The sequence below is a fragment of the Herpailurus yagouaroundi genome, unplaced genomic scaffold (genome assembly GCF_014898765.1).
Source record: "Herpailurus yagouaroundi ecotype Mexico unplaced genomic scaffold, PumYag 164, whole genome shotgun sequence".
Taxonomy (NCBI): domain Eukaryota; kingdom Metazoa; phylum Chordata; class Mammalia; order Carnivora; family Felidae; genus Herpailurus; species Herpailurus yagouaroundi.
This window is the reverse complement of record NW_024412405.1, coordinates 44,875,573-44,889,055: the sequence shown is the minus strand read 5'-3', so window position 1 is coordinate 44,889,055 and position 13,483 is coordinate 44,875,573.

The following is a 13,483-nucleotide window of genomic DNA, read 5'->3' as shown; positions in this document are numbered from 1 at the left end:
AAAAAAAATATTTTTACAGTTCTGTTGTGGATTTCCACTCTTCTGTCTTCCAGATCATCGATCTGCTCTTCTGTATCATTTAATCTACTTTTGATTCCCTCTAATGTATTTTTCATTTCAGTTTTTGTATTCATCAGCTTTGATTCTTTTTTATATTTCCTCTTTTTGAAGTTTTTAGTGTGTTCCTCCATTTTTTCCCCAAGTTCAGTGAGCATCTTTATGACTATTATTTTGAAATCTTTATCAGGTATATTACTTACTTCCATTTTATTAGGGTCTTTTCTTGGGGTTTTATCTTGTCCTTTTATTTGGAATATATTCTTCTGCTCCATAATTTGTTTGACTTTCTGTGTTTATTTCTATGAATGAGGTGGAACAGCTGCCTTTCCTGGTCTTAAAGGAGTGGCCTCTTATAGAAACATATCCTGGTCAGATTGCATGTGCCTGACAGCTATGGCAGGCCATCTGGGTCTGGAGCAGGTGCAGTTGGGATCCTAGGTTGCACCTTACTAGGGCCATCTTGGTGGGTTGAATGAAGTTGGTGGGGGTTGGTCCCAGGTCTGCTGTGTGGGGCCATCTTGGTTGGATCAAACAGCAGGAGCAGGTATGGGGGGGGTGGGGCCTGTGGCACTCTGCACCATGGCTTCCTTGATGGCAGTGAGTTGGGTGTGGGCTCAGTGGGTTCTGAGGTGTTCTGTACCAGGGCCACTTTGTCAGGATGGCTGGAGCTACAGTGGGTACAAGTCAGGGCTGCCTTGGTAGGAAGCTAGGTTTGGAGTGGGTTTGGGCCAGGGATGTCCTGTGAGTCTTTTTCTCAATGTTTCAATGACAAATGAATATTCTTTTCTAAAATTAGCTAACATTTAATGACTATCCCATACTACATATATGCTGTGAATCACAGTTATTCAGGTTTCTTTTCTTTTCACATGTGTGTATGTAAATATCATGTTTTGTTAGGAAGTCTTTGACAGTTTTTAAATATGTTAAATATTGTGGTACAGAATGGGTTTTGGAAACTGGTCTGTTTTCTCTGCTGTCTTGATCATGTATGAAGTTTGTAAGGCTGGTTTCAGAAGGAGGCAATGGAGATAAAACATAGGAATGTAAGAAAAGTGTAGGGACTCAGAAGGATAATTAAAGACTATGAATTGTGAACTAGTTCCACTCCTTGGGAGAATCTAAAAATTGTAATTAAAATGCAGAAGAGGAAAATAATTTTCCTTGTACTTTTCTAGGTTCTTGGCTAAGGCACCTTCGCTCCCCAATATAAAGATAAAAGGATAAGATCAAATTTACACACACACACACACACACACACACACACACACACACACGTATAGTAGCCCCACAAAGATATGAGAGTCAAGGAGTGACCAGAGCAGGAAACATTTATATGTTTTAGACAAAGAACCGATACATTTATGAAGAATTGATAAGACAGAGAAGTTTGGGCCAGGTTTAGTAAAATGAGAAAGAAGTAACAAGGTTTATTTATAACCTTTTTGGTGCTCAGTTCTCTGTCTCTGATGATAAGTATACCTTCTACCTTCTTGATACAGGGAGGATATCTTTCATGTGTGGGAGATTTATCTCCTTTCAGGGGAACAAAGGAGACTCAGAATGTCTTTCTCTTACTATCTGTTTTGAAAGTATCTTCAATTCAAAATAATCAGTGTGCCAAAGTGTCATGTTTGGGAGTAGTATATTCTGAACCCCTACCAAAGTCCATTAAACTAAAAAACTTTCATTGAGAAACATATATATATATATATATTTTAAACTGTGGAAATCTGAATATTACGACAGAGCTGTTAAGTTAAAGGACAAAGGAAGCAAATAATCCATGGTGGTCCAAAATAATGGGGAAATATAAGGAGATGTGCATGTTGGAGTTAATATCTTTAGGAGGGATTTGGAAGCCCATTTGAAAAGGAGGGACTCAATGTAATATCACCCAAATCTATACACTGACAGAGGCTGCCAGCTGAACATATGGGTTACAGCCACATGTGGTTTATTTTCTTTTGGTGAACTATCACTTTTCTAAAACTGAAAGTTTCAGAAAAGAGTATTTATGTCCCAGTTTTTAAGATGAACACTCAATATATTAAATGTTAAAGAAGATAGTCAAACCCAGGAAACCACATTCTATAATATTCTGTAAGAAGATAGTGTATAACAGAGGAACAAAATGCAATGATAGCATGGTCGTCAGATCATGGGTGATCTGATCTATCACTCTGAGATGAAGAAGTGTCAGGTTAAAGGAAGATAGGAGATTATACGGCAAACAGATGGGTACATTAGAAACTTTATCCTCTGACAAATTATCCATCTTTCCTACTTCTCTAATAGTGTGTCATACAAGTCCCTGGAAAAATCATTTTTCTCTGTGTGGCTAAAGTAAACGGAAATGAACCTGTGTCTGTAATTCGCTCAACAGTCAACAAGTATCTATGCGTTTGGCACAAAGATAGGTGGACTAGTTCCTTCCTCTTGAGCACAGAGACTACGCACATCAATGGGTCTTTCTTTAATAATGCTTCCATAATGTAGTACTGTCCCTCCCTTTTTAAATTGAAAAAGATGAAGCTTGAGGAAGTCAAATACCTTCTCACCGTGTTTTGGTCATAAAGTTGTGGAACTCAGATGTGAATCCAACTAGTCTGGTTTTAAAGTCTGAAAACTTACATGCTTTATTTCACTGTGTGTGGTGTTGGGGGTAGGTCTTTTCTCCATCCCCAGAAACTCCCTCACCTTTTTTCTTCATCTGTCTCCTGCCCTCTGCATTTACTCTCTCCTTCTCACTCCATTTCCACTTTCCTTTTCTTTCTGTCTTCTTAACTTTCTTCCTTTCCCCCCTTTGTTCCCTCCTTCATTTCTTTTTCATTTTTGGATTACATGCTCCTCAGAAACTGTTTTAAATTTTTGATGGTTAGCAAAGGCTACAAAGTAATCTGCATACCTCAGAAACTTCGACATGTCAGACAAGAGCCCTTTGGAATGTGGCTACATGAAGCCCTTTATCTTCTTTGGGGAGATGGAAAAGGGAACCTTTAAAATTTTCGAATAAGCTTCAGAATACAGGGATGAAGACCGCAAAGGGAGAAATCTGCTATATCCAAGAGTACCTTAACCAGGATCTGAACCTGCCTCTTGGATGTGAAAAATGCAATGCATATCATTCTTCACAGACATGAAGACAGTTTCTTGAAGATAAGGAGGAATGATTTTCAGGGTCTCTCCTGGTAACAGTGCAGCGATTCCTGCATATGAAAGTGTAAGGGATGTCAAATAATGAGAAGAGGCTTACATTGAGAGAACTGGCATTGTTTATTATGTTTTTGTTTGCTTAAGGATCTATAAACACTAAAGAGGAAATGATTCTGAGTGACATGTCAAAATATGTCACCACATGTCAGCCATGAAACAACTGGGTGGGGCGTAAGTCGGTTGGTAGTTATAGTCACTAAAATGAAATGGTTGCTAATAACATTCACTGAGACCTCAGGGACACTGTGAGAAAAGAAGAGCCTTTTATGGCTTGGATCATTAACTTTAATTAACATTAATGTTAATTAATTAATGTTAAAGGTGTTCTACTGCATTACTTGAATGCCCCCAACAAGGAAAATATAGAATGGGAAGAAAGTTATATTTCATAAAATATTCTCCTAATCAGAGACTTAGAGCCAATACACATGTCAGATAAATTTAAAATGCAGCATCCCATATTTGTCAAAGGGTAATCTCCAGAGAAATCAAAATGTGTAAAACGCTGTCTGATGATGTTAAATTCATTTCTGTAAAATATGATTGCCTTTATTTTACAGTATAAATGCAATTATCAAATAAAGCTTTGTTTTGCTACCTTGCAGAATATATTTATCCCAATATTTACTTGATACTTTTCCATATACTTAGTAAATGTATGTGTTGTGATTGTTAATTGTATTTCCTGTTGACATATTTCACTATTGGTTGGGAGGTATCTTTCTAGGAGTTAATTATTCTGTAAAAAGATGCGAACTTCTTGGACTGTATTGAGGAAACCGTTGAATGTTAATACAGAAAATCAGTTTTTATTCCCCTAAGTGAATTCTAGTAGCTTCTCAGGGGTATAGATTTCAATGTCTTATCTCAGGCTATGGCACAATTATCTTCATGGTGTCACACAAAATTCCCATGAAAACAAATGAGGTTGTTAAGTTCAGCAGGGAAGAAAAAGAAACAGGTCAATGCTCAGAGTACCAGGCTCCATCTTCTCTCGCAATTTCAGACTGCAGTGCAATAAACGAGTTGTCAAGGATCTCCTAATTCAGCTTCTTGAAAAAAAATTGAAATGCTGAAAGAAACATTTATTAACCCATTTTATTAAAATATTTACATCTCCTTAGATAGCTTTATATGGTTGCCTTATTCACTAGCTTAGATATAAATAATGTTTTTTCGTAGCCATAATTACTAAAAATCCTAACATAATGAACTCAATTTCATGAAGCTTCAGCATGATTAAATGCATTTTGTCAGCACTAGGTTACTTTGCAGAAATGTGTTTAGACTTCTCACCCTGACAGCTGTTCTCTTTGCACTCTGTTTTTTAAGTAATACACTTGAGGCAGGGTGACATCAGTCAAGCCATATTTGAACAGAAGAGAGAGTTCCCTGTGTTAGAATTTCCAGATGCATCATTTAACTTGAGATGATGCAGAAAGCAGTTATTTTTTTAAGTCTTAAATTGTAAAATATGTGGAATGGTTTCCTTATTGTATCAAAGTAAATCACAACCATGCCAGGTATAACTCAGTTTGCTAAATGGTAGCGCAGGCACACAATAATTAAAGTAATAGACAATGAAAGTTGTAATTTTTTGAAAATTTTCTACACCGATCAGCTTGTTAAAATATTGGGTAGAAATTCTCTCTCTCTTTCTCTCTCTCTCTCTCTCTCTCTCTGTCTTTCTCTCAACTTTCTCACGCTCCTTCTTTCTCCTCTCTGTCTCCATTCTGCGAACCAAGTCATTGCCTGAACAAGTCTTGTTTATCTGAGTCACAATAAGAACTAACGGTCAAATAGTATACAGGAGGATAAAACTTCATTTCAGAACTATCTTATGTGTTAGAAAATCAATATTATTACATAGGAGCATGACACCTTGTTAAATTATTATTTAATAACGCCGACAAAGTTATGGGTTTTGTTTTGTTCATTATGAACCAGCAAGTTTTATACTGATAGAAAAAAACCTGGTCAAAAATATAGATAAGGCAAAAAAATATATAGATGAGGCCAGAAACAACTGGATGTTCATCAATATTAGAATGTTTAATTAATGAAACTCTCATACTATTCAGCTATAAATCATAATGAGGCTGATATTTATATACTAACATGGAATTAAATTTTTAAAAAGATAGATTGAGAAAAGACAAGTATCAGAACATTTTGTAAACAAAATACAACCAACCCTTGGTATTTTGGCTTATGAGGATTTATGCTAAATTGTTAAGCATATGGTTTTGTCATTGGAAACAGAAGTTCTGACATTTATCTTAGCTGCTTTGCTTTCCCCTTATTCATGAATGTAAATGAAAACATCAGGAACATTCATGTCAGAACTGTATCCTCTTATCAAGTGCAACCATATAATAGCTACAGATACCAAAGTTCAGCAAAAATCAACAAAAGTTTTCTAGGAAAATGAATGGTTGTTTGGAATTCACCAAAAAGTTTTATACACATTTCATACTTATCAGTGAAACCAGATGCATCCCACAAGTTTATGGGTGTTCAGTTTGTAAGTTTTAATTAATCTTCTCCCACTTCAAAAATCAGTGACTTCAGAGATGTTCTTTTCTGTTTTCCAAGATTGGCCAATATAACTATATTGTCCAATTAACCTAATGTATAGGAAAATCCAGGGCCAGGAACTTGTATCAGAAATTTTCTGTAAAGGGCATAAGTACTTGTTCTAATCTAATGGGGCTCTTTTGTTTTGTTTTCCAGTCAGTAGACACATAGTTAATTGCTTGCTACAAACTTTTAGTAAATCTATCACATCTAAAGAGATGCTTATTTCTTGTTAGTACTTAGTAAACACTGAGTGCTGAATCCTGGCTCATGAAATTGTATTTTATGTTCTGTCAGATAGTTGAATTCCGAGACTTTGGGTATGTCTGAGCCAAGTATAACTCCTAGGGCACTGTTATAAATGCCCTAGTAATATAATCGATGTAGCAGCTATAATTCACTAATGCCAGTTAATACACATATCCATGTTTGATTCTTCTTTAGCACACTTCTAGACCACAAGCAGAGCATTTGCGTTTAATTGGAGCCATATGATTCCCGCCAAAGAAATGTGAGTGAAAGGGTTATGTCATTGGCACATGAAGTGAAAAGAGGTGAGGTCCTAAAACTCCTGTTCCTTGTGAACAGGAAAGAGGTAATCCTACAAAGATGACTGAAATTTAGTGAACAGCGAAGGTAAAGCAGGAGACAAGTACACTTAGACTCTGAGCAGGGAGTGCCGCAAGAGAAGTTGGCAACAGTGTTCAGCACTGCTTAGAAATCTAATAAGATGATGTCAAGGATTCAGGTTTGACTGGGAAGATCCTGGTTTATGTCGTTGCCTCGCCTGATTATTAATCATTTCCCTCTACTTTCAAGAGTGCCTGATTCGGTAGTTGTATCATACAGTCCTCGTTATTCCTGACATCAAGGACAGCCACTTTGCATGTGCTATAGGACTGAAAGCCTAAGCCTAATGAGGTTAGGAAAATGAGGAAAATGAGGAAAAGGAGATCAGTCTGAAATTAACATTAAGCTTGGTTGTGAAAGAGAGAAATTTCCTCATTTTCCTCAATCTTACTAGGATAGAGAGTTCCTAGGTTTCTAAGATTTTACCATCTTGCTATAACTTTTTTATTTGCTCTGGTTTTTGGCCTTTTCTCTTTTGTACCTCCTATCTCTCAAAAGTAGAAACACGCAATATTTAACTTCTGTCATATCTTTTGGCACTTGCCTAATAACCTTCTTAGATTTCCCCGTTCTTTTAGAATTTTATTAAGACTTTTTAAAAACAAAGCTAATTCGGGGCGCCTGAGTGGCTCAGTCGGTTAAGCGACCAACTTCGGCTGGGGTCCTGATCTCTCAGTCTGTGAGTTCGAGCCCGGTGTCGGGCTCTGTGCTGACAGCTCAGAGCCCGGAAGCTGCTTCGGATTCTGTGTCTCCCTCTCTCTCTGCCCCTCCCCTGCTCATGTTCTGTCTCTCACTGTCTCTCAATAACAAATAAATGTTAAAAAAATAAAAATAAATAAAAATAAAAACAAAGCTAATTTTTTCAGCTGTTAAATAATATACTTTTCCTTTATATTTTTTCCACACTGTATTCCACACTCCATCCCATACCCCTCAGCATTGGAAACTTTGGGGTATAAAATGCATGGTAGTTTTCCTACCTAGACATTTATTCATGATAAATCAACAATATAAATGTAAGTATGTTCCTAGAATTGTTAGTTTTTCTTAAACAGAATAAAAAGGTTCAGATAATAGTAAGTGGTGAACCCAATGTTTGTGTTACAAATGAGACTGTTCTTTCCATACAGGTGAACGGTGTTTGGTGGGTTCTTATGTCAAATAACTAACTTATGCCCTAGCTCTCTACTCTCCTTTATTCTCTTTCAAGGTGCATCTGGCAAGTTTAGCTCCCTAGAGCCTGTACTAAATGTCGTTATATTAAAGAGCAGAAAGTAGTTCCATATGATTGTTTATGCAGAGGCAAGTAATATCAGTAGAACATCCTCCTTTGAAAGAACCATGGTTACTGTGTGTTCTCATATCAAACTATAAATGTACTCTTTTATATTTTCACAATGCAAAGCTAATAGCTACTGTCAAAAAATAGAACAGAATAAACTTCCATTAGTCACTATGCGAGAGGAGTTATTCACATGTGTATATATGTATCAGAAGTGTGTTCCTGACACCCATATGATTGATTAATATATACATTTTTTTATGTTTAGCAATATTTGGAAACCTTTTTTATTAACTTTAGGCCCAATTTTGTGGAATATTTTTTTTCTGTTTAGTTTTTACTCTCAATACAGAGTTCATAAAATGTAATAATTTAAGTTAAGTAATTTATGTTTGCCGTTCTTTTCAGGTCTCAGTGGTGAAGCTTGTTAATAAAAATATTCTATTTCATTACATGTGTAGGAAAATAAAATATGTTCAATTCATTTCAACTGAATATGTTCAACTCGAAAGTCTGTGTTTAAAATAAAACCCTTCTCAGTTTTGCTTTCTGTTTAACTGAAAAATTACCCCTCTTCATACATTTTGTATTAAAATTTCACTGTAAGAATCTAGTTTTAAAATAAAGGAGCACTCATCACCATGAATTTTATGTGTAGCAAAATAATAAAAACAATAATAATAAAAATATGGCAGTTTCCATTTACATATTTCAAGTAGAATAAGAAGTATAGAGTTTGAATTTGGAAACCAAAGTTGATCTCAATTTTGTCACTTACTTGTGTGACATAGAAGCAAGTCTGTAATCAGTACTTACCCTCAGCATCTTGATCTGCAGAGTGTTTGATTTGCTACAATTTAGGCATAAGGATTTACTGTAATCTGTTCGAGGAGCATATACTAAAATTGCTATTATTGATCTGTGTATTTCCTACTGTATTAAGTATTGCTATACTGTGATATCACTGAAGTGTAAAATGACATTATAAATTTTTATTTTAGGATTTAGAACATGTATCTACACATATGAAACATTCTAAGCAAAACACAATATAGTATTTAAAATGCTTACACAGCTTATCATGAAGCATATTCTACATGTTTCATATGTAATTATTCATTGAACATTTACAGCAATTATATAAGTACAGGTGTTTTTATCATCTCTGTTTTACAAATAAACCAAGGCAAGGAATGTTTAAATAATGTGCTCAGGCTTACATGACTAGTAACCACCAAAACCAGGTTTGGACACCACCCGTCTGTACTCAATTTCTGTGTTCTTGGAAGCATTTCACTCATAATGATGAATATTTGTTTAATTTGTATAAATAGGTCGGGGGGGTGGACTGTATTCAGAGCAATTTCTTTGCCTGAATGAGTATTTTATCTCACATAGCCAGTGCCATTTTTAATAGCTTCATAAAAATGTAATTGTTAAAAAATAAAACGCTCTAAGTGTTGGTTTATTTGATCTAGTAACTGCAAACATCATCTTTTAGTTGTACACCACATTACCCTTTCAATACATATATATCCTATTTGAAATTGAATTTGCTATGGTAATTAAACATCAATTCTGAATTTTAAAATAAGTCCTATAATAAAATTTGCCCACAGATTCTTTAAGGGGATTCTGCAAAACTGTTTTGCTTTTAATAAAATAAACAATTCATGAGAAAATATAACACATTATGGAACAATTTCACTCCACTTTTTCTGCCATACTTATATTTACAACTATGTTATGATACAAAGAGAAGGGATTCACAAGAGGAGAATACTGGCAATATATTCTCTTCTATAGAAGGGATGTGCTAATGTGCTGTTTAAATGCAGCATTAACATTCTATGAATTGGGACTCAGCCAATTACTTTCTGCCAGCCACAACAAAGAAAAAAGGCCAATACTGTTTTTCCCTTTGGAGCTTTGTTTTTATTTGCTCATTGCATGCAGGAGGTGAGAAAACATGCTTTTAAGTGCTTTGTTAGCTCATTAAGCATAGACTGTTATTGTAAATCAGTCAGAAACCCTTAAATATAAAATCCTTTGAGCCATAAATACATTATGCCCTTAGGAAATTTCTTTGTAGTATGGATACTTCTTTCTGTTTCCATTGATATTACAAAATGCTATTTTAATTTGAAAAAATATGGCGGTATTCAGATTCAGACACGTTAGCAAGATTGAGCAAAAGTTTTTATAAAGAGCAAATAAGTCTGAGTGCAGAAATGCCTTCAATTGTAGCTAGTCTACTAAAACTTTATGCTAAGAAATTTACACCTCAGTATCTTCTGTTACAGAAATCCTTTATCATCCTACATAAGCTAACATGCAGTGTTTTCCCTCCAAAGATCATTCTTGATATTTTACACATTTTACATATAAATCTATTTTCTATGATTGAAATCTTACTATGAACCAGGCGTATCATTAGGCACTGGAAGACATTTAAAAACATGTCACTATACTAAGAAACTAAGAACTCTTGGGAAATAAGTGGTTGAAAGCTGGCCGTTGGACTCTCTAAACAATAGAAATTGATAAGAGATTTGTTGATTGTTTCCTTTGCTGTGCAGAAGCTTTTTATCTTGATGATGTCCCAATAGTTCATTTTTGCTTTATTTCCCTTGCCTTTGGAGACATGTCTAGTAAGAAGTTACTGCGGTTGAGGTCACTCATATGTGGAGTTTAAGAAACACAGCAGATGAAAATAGGGGAGGGGAAGGGAAGGAAAAATAAAATAAAAACAGGGAGGCAAACCATAAGAGACCCTTAAAGAGGAGAAACTGAGGGTTGCTGGAGGGGAGGTGGGTAGGGGAGGAGCTAAATGAGTCATGGGCATTAAGGAAGGCACTTGTTAGGATGAGCCCTGGGTTCTTCCCCTGAAACCAGTACTAACTGTATGTTAACTAACTTGAATTTAAATAAATAAATAAGTAAGTAAGTAAGAGGCCAGATGGGAGTTTCAGGCTAAGCTTTATTGGAGTTTATGTAGAAGCAAAGCAGCACCAAGGAAAGTCCTCACGCTGACACTTCCAGTAGAGGTCAGGGAGAGCTTGTTAAAGAAACTTAGGTGAGAATAGGGTGATGTCTAAGCATGTAGAGGTGGAGATTTATTAGCACTTGCACACTTAATGATCATGTTTCTTCATGTGTCACATGTCTAATATGTTAATCTCCACCTCGTGTGATTTTTGTATTCTAATGAGGGGAAAAGTCAGTGTTAAGTTCAGCACTGGGACCAGCTTGACATATACTGGTTTGACTAGGTGTGCACCAGTCTTTGTAGTCCAGTCCCTCCTTTCAGTAAGCATCCTGCTTCTGCATTCCTATGCTAACTGAAGGGCATAGAGTTTTAGCTATCCTGGGAGATCTACTACTCAAGGGGCATAGGGTTTGAGGTATCAAGGTATGCAGATTTGGTGAATAGGATTAAGGGGACCTGAGTCCCTGTTCTTTCTCACATGTATAGTGTTGTGACAGGAATATGTACCGAGTGCTTTGGGAAAACCCGTCGTCCATTCCTTGCCAATCTGTTCAATGATATAATATATGCAACTGCAGCAGTGGGTCTGTCAACATTGTGAACGCATTATACACAAAACAGTGTTATTTTTTAGTTCCTAAAGTTGGCACAATTCTAAGAATACCCCTAATGACCCACACTCTTGCACAAGCCTATACTGAAGGCAGGACTTGCAACATTTTTCTATTCATAGGGTGTAGCAAAGTGGGTAGGGAGGGTGTCAGTCCTGTGATGATATTCCATTATATGGTAAAAGGTTAAGAAATTTCTCAGATGTAATTAAGATCTCTAATCGGTTGACTCTAAGCAAATCAAAAGGTAGTTTTTCTAGTTGAATCTGCCCTATAAAAGAGGATCTAGAGACTAGAGAAAGAGAAATTAGAGACTTTCTCTCACTTGCTGGCCTTGAAGAAACAAGTCACGATAAGTTCTATAGATGCAAGGAATTAAATTCTGGTAACATTCATGTGAGCTTTGAAGAGGATCTCAGAGAGGATCACATTCCTAGTAGACAACTTAATTGCTGCATTGTTAAACCCTGACTGCTCAGGATCCCATTTAAGCTGTTCCTGAACTTCTGATCATGAAATAATAAATGTATTATTTTGTTATATTTGTGGTAAAACTAACAGACCCACTAAATATTTTTTTACCATATAAAGTAGATAAGGTTGAAGAGTGAGAATTATGAAGGAAGAAAAATAAGGCACAGTTCCTGAGCAAATAAGATTATTTATATATATATATATATATAGAGAGAGAGAGAGAGAGAGAGAGAGAGAGAGAGAGACAGACAGGGAGTAATTGAATGACAAAAGTTATAGAATAATACGAATTAAGTGGTTTAGTCACTAGGAAGAGGTATAACTTGAGCATCTTGGGAAATCAGATGAGATATTAGTTTAAGCTGTTACAGATTATTGATATAAGGAAAGTCTGTGCAGGAGAGAAGAAACTATTCTAGAATGTTTCAGTAAGTTGAGGAGAGGTCTACAGATGAGAAATCTTTACAAAAGTTCAACTGGAGTCTAATTTGATCAATAGATGAAGTGATTCATACGTGCAAGTCATAGAGGCTAATGTTGGAGAGGAGAAGGGGCTCAGATCTCTCAGGTTTTTAAATGGAAGGCTAACCAGTATAGGTTTTATTGAATAGATACGAAGAATATTAATATTGCCATTTTCCCACATAAATATTTTACTCCAGCAGAGTATCCCATTCTTTTTTCTCAGTAGTGTTTACCTTGAGAATTATTTCTCAATATTTTCTCTTTGATTTTCCATATTCTTCTCATTTGTCGAGGTCATGCTTCAAATGTGAGATGACTAAATGATCCCATGTTGATTCTTCTTCCTCTAAGTCCTTTACCCACTAATTTGACCCTGAAATATATGCTCAACACATAAATTATTTCTTCTACCATGAAATGTCTTTACAATAGACATCCATACACCTACAACCTAAATTCTAACCTTCCATAGTACTTGTTTTATCACATCTATTCATCTTTTTTCCCCATTGTTCTTATACCCTTTCACCAGATTTCTCTGATACATTGCAAGTAAATTGCAGAAATTAAAATCTCATCCAGTACTCATCCAATCTCATCCAGTACTTTGACATTCATGTCTTAGCTAAAGTTCAATAATTATTTGTAATGTTTTAAATGTAAAACTTACAAAGAAATGCACTGTGAGGGTTAATTTTACGTATCAACCTGCCTAGGTCACAGTGCCCAGATATTTGGTCAAACACTAGTCTGGATGTTGTTATCCTGGTAATTTTTAGAAGAGATCAACATGTAAATCAGTAGACTTTGAGTAAATAAGATTATCCTTTATACTGTGGCTGGGTCCCATCCAATCAGCTAGAAGCCTTAAGAGAAAGAGGATTGCCCTGTTCCCCAGAAGAAGGAATTCTGCCAGTACACTGCCTTTGATGATACGTGTTAATTTCTGATCTTATTTCATTATTTCCTTCCTTCCACATATTTTGGGTTTTCTTCACTTTCCTTTATTTAGGCTTTTAAGGTGGAAGTGTACATCATTGAATTTATATATATATATATATTTTTTTAAATTTTTTTTCCACGTTTTTATTTTATTTTTGGGACAGAGAGAGACAGAGCATGAACGGGGGAGGGGCAGAGAGAGAGGGAGACACAGAATCGGAAACAGGCTCCAGGCTC